At 44.5% G+C, this 9,101-nt stretch overlaps 1 pseudogene; it reads right to left on the bottom strand.

Moving 5' to 3' along the window:
* Positions 1-2,315: 2,315 nt before the first annotated feature.
* Positions 2,316-7,150, bottom strand: LOC102910186 (dynein light chain roadblock-type 1-like; annotated as a pseudogene).
* Between the last annotated feature and the right edge of the window lie 1,951 nt (positions 7,151-9,101).

Genomic DNA, 9,101 nt, shown 5'->3' with positions numbered 1-9,101 from the left:
ACATCAGCTTCACCGTTTTCAGTGCCCAATTCGGTGGCCTTGAGCCTGTTCACCAGCTGAGGCAACCACAGCTTCTCTCTAGTTTCAGAACTGTGAGCACCAGGCAAACCTCCTCATGGGTGAAGTCATTGTTTCCTCCCCCTCCTCTCACTGCTGATAACCTCCCCCTATTCTCTGTGCCGTGGGGTTTCTTATTCTGGACACAACTGGTGAAGGTGTGGATAATTTATTTTTTTATGTGGGGTTATTGTAAGAAACATGCTTTGAGGTTGTAGCATGCGTTCTGGGCTTCATTCCTATTCATGGGTGAATAGTATTCCAGTGTGTGACTGAACCACAGGTTATTCATACAGTAATTAATGGACATTTGGGCTGTTTTTAACCTTTGCTATCACCACAATCCTGCTGTCAACATTTGTGTAAGGTTTTATCTCGATGTATGTTTACATTTTTCTTGTGTATAAATGTAGGAGTACAATTACTGGGTTATTGGATAATTACATGTTTAGTTACTTTTTAGGCAGTTCCATACTTTTCCACAGGGGTTGCATTGTTACTTTTCCACTGAAAACGGATAAGTGTTCCTATTTTCTTTTTAGCTTTAATTTTTTTTAATTTTATAATTTAATTTAATTTTACATATCAGCCACAGATTCCCTTGTTCTCCCCCCTCCCACCCCCCCAGCCTTCCCCCCAGCCCACCCCGCATTCCCATCTCCTCCAGGGCAAAGACTCCCCTGGGGATTCAGTTCAACCTGGTAGATTCAGTCCAGGCAGGTCCAGTCCCCTCCTCCCAGGCTGAGTCAAGTGTTCCTGCATAGGCCCCAGGTTCCAAACAGCCAGCTCATGCACTAAGGACAGGTCCTGGTCCCACTGCCTGGGTGCCTCCCAAACAGTTCAAGCTAATCAGCTCTCTCACTTATCCAGAGGGCCTGATCCAGTTGGGGGCTCCTCAGCTATTGGTTCATAGTTCATGTGTTTCCATTAGTTTGGCTATTTCTTTATGTTCTCAAAGTCTGTCTGGTCAGAATTAGAACTTTATTCTTTTATTTGCATTTCATTAAAGACTGATGGTCCTGTAGTCATTTCTGTCTTCTTGGAGACATGTCTTTTCATCCTTTCCCATTTCCTTCTTTATGTTTTTGGTTTGTTTGTTTGTTTGTTTTGAGATTTTGATGTTCTTAAAATTTATATATATTTATTTATTTCTTATGTATGAATGTTTTGCTTGTATGGTTGTCTGTGAACCATGTACATCCAGTACCCACAGAGGTCAGAGGAATGTTTTAGATTCTCTGGAATTGTTTCAGACAGCTGTGAGCTACAATGTGGATGCTGGGAGGAGCAGTCAGTCAGTGCTCTTAACCACTGCGCTATTTCTAGGGCTCTATTTATTTATTTTGAATGCCTCTGCCTCCTGAATATGAAAGAAAGGCATCCACCACCATGCATATTTAGTTACATTTTTTTCATTCCACCTGTAGAGGTAACTGGCTAGTCAAGAGCATTAGATGCTCTTGCAGAGGACCCAGGTTGGGTTCCCAGCACCCACATGGAAGCTTACAACTGACTGTGCCTCCAGCTCCAGAGGATGCACCCCCCTCTCCTTGACTCTTTGGGTACCAGGCACACAGGGAGTACACATACATCCATGTAGGCAAAGCACTCACACACAGAAAATAAAAAAAATCTTTCAACTTTAAAATGTATGTGTATGTATTTATGTGAATCTCTTGTATGCAGGTGCCCACGGAGGACAGAAGAAATAGTTGAACCCATAGTTGGAGTTAGAGGTGTTTGTGAGTCACCAGACCTTAGTACTGGGCTTGGGCCTCTGCAAAAGAGTAACATAAGTTAACCACTCAACCATCTCTTCAGTCCACCCCAACACATACACGCGCGCGCGCACACACACACACACACACACACACACACACACACACACACACACACTACATGCACGCACGCACGCACGCACGCACACACAGTTTCTTTCTTTTTTTTCTTCAAAGTTATTTTTAGTTAAAGAAAAACAAAACAAAACAAACAAACAAACAAACAAAACCAGGCTTTCCAAGGGTGATAAAATGAACTGCGGGTGAGAAGGGAGGTGTGTGTGGGCTTATCATAAGCTCTTCCTCCAAAGCCTGGAAATGAGAACTGACTGGATCACCAGACACACTCCTTGTTGGGGTGGGCAGAGCTACCACTGATCAATGGCATGGTCTATATGGGCTCTCGGACAACCACACTGTGCCCACTGGCATGATTAGCATTATTATTCTGGGGGACCTTAAGTTAAGGAAAGACACAGGAAGCCAAGACAGTGGCTTATTCGGTTATTCAGTTGGATTCTGAATCCCAATCAGGAAATAGTCTGTATCTGGTGCAACCATAATTTCATTTTTCTTGAAGCGAATTCAAAGGAAGGTTAGATCATTCTGGGGGTCAATTTCACGCACAGTGCTCCTTGCCTTCAAGATGAAGTTGTGCATTTGGTTAGTACATTGTGTAGTAGTGGGATTGTCCACGGTGCTCTTGATGGAAATGTCTTCCGTGTTCACCACAATGATTCCCTGCACTCGGTTCTGGCTCTGAAGTCTCTTGAGTGTTTCTTCCACCTCTGCCTGCCAGAAAAGGAAACCAATGTTAGCTCATTCATCTAACAAGGAAGGAGCACCCAGGTACTTGGCGCTGCCCCAAAGCTGCCCAGGCCAGGCACATGTAGAGTGCATCTTAGGCCACCACTGGCACCTAGAGCTTTAGCCCCAGCCCACACACTATTTCTTAATTTCACTATTTGTCTTGTTAAGCTGTAAGAATTCTTCATATCTTCTGAATGTTGAACTCAGACACATTCTCATTTTTTTCTGGAGCCTGAACCCATCCACAAGCTTCCAGCTTCTTATACTGTGGCATGAGACCCCATGGGGGATTATGTAACTGAATCTCGGTTGAGAAGATTGTGGCAGGAGTATTCTGAACCTACAATGATAAAACTTTAGTTCAATATCAAAGGTGAAGTGCATGGAGTCCTTCTGGCAGTGTGTGCATCTCCCGCTCCACTGCAGCCTTGGTTCTGAACCCCAAACACATGCACTTTGCGTTGTGCATGCTGTCCTGCGTGAGTGCCAGCAAATGCTGCCTCACCACTCTGCTCAGACTTCAGGCAACTGTATGTTATGAACTGTGATCTTTGATTGTTCATACTGTGTTTATGCTCTAATAGAAACAATGGTTTAATTACCAGAATCAAGGACTTTTAATATTTTCTTCAGTGTTTAAATACCAAGTTAATGTCTCTTTTTATTTATTGTGATTCAATGCTGGATTTTAGAATTCGATGTTGGTGGGGCTGGATAGATTGCTCAGTAGTTAAGAGCACTGGAGGACCTGGAATCAGTGCCCAGCACCCATATGGCAGCTTACAACAGTTTGTAACTTTAATTGCAGAGGACCTAACTCCTCTTCTGGCCTCTGTGGTTACTGCACTTAATGTTTTGCTTCATGAATTTTCATCATCGTTGCTTTTGTTGGCTAGAGGACCCCCTTGATACAGATGAAATGATGGCTGAAGTGGAAACAGCTCGAATTCACTTCTTACCCCAGGAGCTTTGGAAGAATGTGAAGGAGGTAACATGGCAGCTTGTTCCCTGAGACATTTGCTGAGGACTTTGTTTGTTTGTTTATTTTTTGGTTTTTCGAGACAGGGTTTCTCTGTGTAGCTTTGTGCCTTTCCTGGATCTCGCTCTGTAGACCAGGCTGGCCTCGAACTCACAAAGATCCGTCTGGCTCTGCTTCCCGAGTGCTGGGTTTAAAGGCGTGTGCCACCACCACCCAGCAAACATTTATTTATTTATTTATTTATTTATTTATTTATTTATTTATTTATTTATTTATTTATTTATTACTGGAGCTGAGGACCGAACCCAGGGCCTTGCACTTGCTAGGCAAGCGCTCTACCACTGAGCTAAATCTTCAACCCTTTGCTGAGGACTTTGATAAACAGTTCTATTTGAATGCTTAGCCTTACAGACCATAACCCCACTGGTTTTGTTTTATTTTTTTTTAGGGGGGAAGGGCTGCATGATTTTGCTATGTAGCCCAGACTACCCTGGAACTTGATCTCCCTGCCCCAGCCCCCTGAGTGTTGGCATTGCAAACATGTGCCATCCTGCTCATGACTCTGATGGAGACGGGTGGGTCTCACCCTGTATGAGTCACTTTTCTGTTGCTGTGAGAAAAACACCGTGATGAAAATCAAGTTACACAGAGTTTGTATGGACTTATGGCCCCAAAGGGATAAGAGTTCATCATGGCAGAAAGGCATGGCATCAGGAGAGGGAAGGTGAGAGAGCACAGCTTCCAGTGCAGACAGGAAGCAGGGAGAGCAACCTGGAAGTGAGGCAAGGCTGTGAGCACTTAAAGTCCACCCCAGTGATAGACTTCCTACAGCAAGGCTGCCCCTCCCACATCATCCCCAAACAGCACACCACCTGGGGACCATGTGTTTAAATATCTGAGTCTGTGGGGACATTCTCTTTCAAACCCTCCTTGAGACTTAAGTCAGTTCTCCTCTTAGAGCAGATGCAAGTTACCAACAGTCCCACCTTTGATTTCTCACTGCTCCCTTTTTAGGATATGGAGAATAACGACTTGAATGCCACTTCCAAAATGTGTTAGCTTCTTGCTAAGGATCCTAAATTTCAGCAAGGCTACATTGCTGTTACATTTTCCAAGGGAGTCTACATCTTGTAAGTATCATTCTATTCCATGGCAGCACTTACACAGAATTGATGTTCCCTCTATTCCAGTGAATTGACTGTAATGATTTGGATCCTCTTATAGAAATGAAAAGAAGTTACCTGTAAGATGTCCCTGTGGAAGCATGTGGATTTAATTAATTTTCCTTTTGGGCTTGAGTGCTTGTGTGTGTATGTGTGGTTGTGTGAGTGAGTGGGTAAACATGCTCCTCTGTGTGTGTGCACGAATGTGAGCGTGAGTGTGAAGGTTAGAGTTCAATGTTGGGTGATTTCCTCACTTGCTCTCTACATTAAAATTTTATAATATCAAAAAATCTATTTTTTATTAATTATGTGTTTATTAATTATGTATGTGGGGGGAGATTCGCAAGGCACATCTGCATGCAATGCCCATAGAAGCCAGAGGAGAGCATCAGATCACCTCAAGCAGGAGTTACAGGTGATTGTGTGCTACCCATGTGGTTGCTAGGAACTGAACTTGTGTCCTCTGCAAGGGCACAAACACACTTAAATAATGAACCATCTCTCCAGCCCTCTAGTTTAAAGTGTTTAAAGTACGTTTATTTATTTAGTGTGTGCATGGTGAGCAACATGATGGTGATGCTGGGATTATAATGCTCACCATGATGATGAGGAAGAGGAGGAGGAGAAGGAGGAGAGGGAGAGGGAGCATAAGAAAATGTCTCTTGGTTAACCTCGAGCTCATTATTATGCTAGACTGGCTGGTTGGAGCCCTGGAGATCCTCCTGTCTCTACCTCCCCAGATCTGATATCACAGATTGCTGCTCTGCCTGGATTTTTGTCTTTTTTCCAGGGAACTTGGAATCCAGGCTCAGTTGCTCACACTTTCATGACAAGCACTTCACTGATGAGCCATCCCTCAGCCTCTCTTGATTTATATTCTATGAGAGATTTGTGTCTGTATCCTTCCTTAGGGGAGCAAGATCCATAACTCTGTGGTTTGGGGTCCCATGGTGTATTAAATAGCTTAATCTGTGAAATGACTTTTGATACATTCCAATCTGACCTTCAGAGCTGACAGTCACCTTTGATTTCTCCAGGAAGAGATGCCCAATAACACTCTTGAAAGGCATCTAACTTTGTGGCAGATAAACATTAAGGTAATTCCATTTTTTTAAAATTTGTTTTTATTATTGCATGTGTATTGGTGTTTTTCGTAAGGCAGTTCTAAGAGAATGTCTGATTCTCTGAAAGTGGAGTTACAGACAGTTGTGAGCTGCCAAGTCAGTGCTGGGAATCGAACCGAAGACCTCTGGAATTTGACTATCTTAAGAACCTCAGCTCTCAACTGCGGAGCCTTCTCTCCAGCCCCTGCTTTCACTTCATTATACCATTGTTCCCTTTTTTAACCCACACCCAACTGATACTTTTATTTCTATTTTCTCTTTGAGATAAATCTTGCTTTGTAGCCCAGGCTGGCTTCAAACTCTCGCAACACTCCTTCATCAGCCTTCTGAACACTGGATTATAAGCTTGTGCCATCACGGCCAGTACTCACTCATTTAAAGACAAAAAATGATAGTTTGATTTGTACACTAAGTCAGATCCCCTGAAGCTGAAGTACGGGAATCTGAGAAGCAAGTGATGTGGGTGTTGGGATCCTAACTTGGCTCCTCTGGAAGAGCAGTGCACACTCAACTACTAAGCCATCTCTCCAGGCCCTAAAACTAACTTCCATTACACTTATTTATGTATTGTGTGTGGTCACACTTGTGCCATGGTGTGCTGTGGAGGTAGAGGACAATTTAAGGAAGTCAGTTGTGTCTTTCTCCCATAGGTACACAGGCACTGAACTCAGGTTGTGACACTTGGCAGCAGCTGCCTTTACCTGCTGTACCATCTCCACAGAGAGGAGTCAAGGATGACTCCAAGTTACCAGTTTGAGCAACTGGCTGAATAGTATTGTCATTTTAAAGACAAGGACAGGAGCTCTGGGGAGGAACAGAGGGCACGTGTGTTTGTTTAGGCAGGCAGTTTCATAGACTGACGAATTGGGCTGTTTTTTAAGCAATTTAAATTATGTGTCTAATATTCAAGATGGTGGGGCTGGACACAATCAGAAATGCATATATACATTAATATACATTACATATATAGTATATAATTAATTTTGCTTACTTTAACTTTTATTATGGGAAAATTATAAATATTTATAAAAGCAGAGAGTAAGAGAATGAATATCTCTGTGCTTAGTTACGTCTCTGCTTAACATTTGTTAGTTTTGGTCTGGTGAAATGGCTCAGTGGATTAAAAGGGATTGCCAGGCAAGCCTGACCAGCTGGCTTGGACTGTCAGATCCCTGTTGGAAGGAGACACCACCTCCAGAAAGTTGTCTCTGCCCTCCATACCTGGGCCATGGCACCCATGTTCACACTCAATCTTGTCCCATATCTCCACCTACTCTTCCAAGGGCCACAGTAGTTTAAAGCAATGTCCCATTCTGTGACCCATAAATACTTGTCATTAAAGAGAAGAAGCATTTAAACTGGTGTGATGGCATGTGTCCTTAATTCCAGCCCTCAGGAGATGGAGAGAGTAGGATCTGAAGCCAAGATTAGCCTTGGCTGCTTAGATAATTTGAGGCTAGCCTGGAACACATAAAACAATGACTCAACAAAACAGTAACTCCAACTCAGGTTTAGAAATACACTATTCTTGCTGGGTATTCGTGGCAGAGAGAGGCAGATCTCTGTGAATTTGAGGCCAGCCTGGTCTACAGAGTGAGATCCAGGACAGGCACCAAAACTACACTGAGAAACCCTGTCTCTCAAAAAACTATATATACTCTATTTTCTGGAGACCTTGAAGAACAGTCTGATCAAATGGGGTTCCACAGTGGCTGGAGAAGCTGGGTGGAGTGACAGAGGCTTTAATCACAGAATTTGGGAGGCAGAGGCATGCTGATCCATGAGTTTGAGGACAGCCTGGTCCACTCAGTGAGTTCTTGCACAGCTAGAGCTACACACCGAGACCCTGTCTTAAACAAAAAGAGGGCTGAGGGTCTGGAAGGTGAGCTAGAGAGATGCTCAGTTGCTAATAACCTCTAACTGCTCTTGCAGACTGAATAGGTGACTTTCTGCGATCTCAAATCCAGTGATTTGTCCCAACCCACAGAGAGTGCAAAGCATCATGAACACAGCAGTGCTCTGCACCCCATTGTGACTCTTGAGACACAACCTAATAAGCCAACCCTGTCTGCAAAGAAGAACTAGTCTCCTGCTTATGCACACAGCCCCCTTCCTCTCTCCTCCTAGCTTGGTGAAAGGTTCCTAGTCTGTGAGAGAGGCATGCTTGCTTAGTGTGAGCTCTTCTCAGGTTCTCTGAACTAAACCCGCCTGCATTTGAGTCCAGTCTCCTGACTTCTTTTTCCACATTATTTCTTAACATAGTACTCAATCCCGGAAGAGGACTTGGAGAAGGAGACCCCCCTAGCAACCCAGGGAGCAGGTGCAGCAGCAGGGCACCCAGGGCTAACCCTTGATCCTGAGGTGTCCCTGAGGCAGTTCCACCCTGTCTCTGAACCTCCCCTACTCCTTCCCACTCACCCTCCCTCTGCCAGCCCTCTGGATTGAGGATTGCAGATTGCCTTGGACCAAGGACCTGTTTATCCAGACTGCCAGGTCCTGGCATGGGCAGCTCTCCAAACACTTGGGCTTGTTTCTCTAATTGCTCCTTTGTTAATCCACCTAGACTTCCTCTTGTCTCTCTCTCTGTCCCCTCCCCTTCTTCTCCTACTGGCCCCAGAAAAAATGAGGGTTGTTCCTTACAGTCAGATACCCAACCCCTTACACTCAGACATCCAACCTGAGGCCAATCATGACCTGTGAGGTGATGGGTGTCTTCTGTCTGGATGAGTCTTTGGGACTGACTCCCTTATCTTCCCGGTGCTCCACACTCCTCTCCCCGATCCTCTAACAGACACCCTAGCTTCTCACCACTCCTGGCTTCTCAAAACTCACTTCCAGGGATTGAACTCAGGACTTCTTGCTTGGCTGCAGCTGCCTTGACCACTAAGCAGATTCTATTTCAGCGTGTGTGTCCTTGTGAGAAATTAGGTGAGGTCCACAGAGGCAGCAGCTCTTCAGCCCTGTGCTTCATGGAAGAAGAGGCTGTGGAAGGAAGACAGGACTCTGCCTTGTGTAGGGACTGGGGGAGGGAGACTTGATTTTCATCCAGGGCTAGTCATGGCAGGTGGTGTTTGTTCTGGATCTTGAAGGAAAGCGAGGAATCCAGTGGGTAAAGATGACATTACAGAGGAGGAAGCTTTAGCTAGTGAGAGCAGGAGTAAGGTGTCTTATTAGAGATCCAGTCAGGGAT

This window comes from Peromyscus maniculatus, chromosome 2 (genome assembly GCF_049852395.1).
Source record: "Peromyscus maniculatus bairdii isolate BWxNUB_F1_BW_parent chromosome 2, HU_Pman_BW_mat_3.1, whole genome shotgun sequence".
Taxonomy (NCBI): domain Eukaryota; kingdom Metazoa; phylum Chordata; class Mammalia; order Rodentia; family Cricetidae; genus Peromyscus; species Peromyscus maniculatus.
This window is presented reverse-complemented; position numbering and strand designations above follow the sequence as displayed.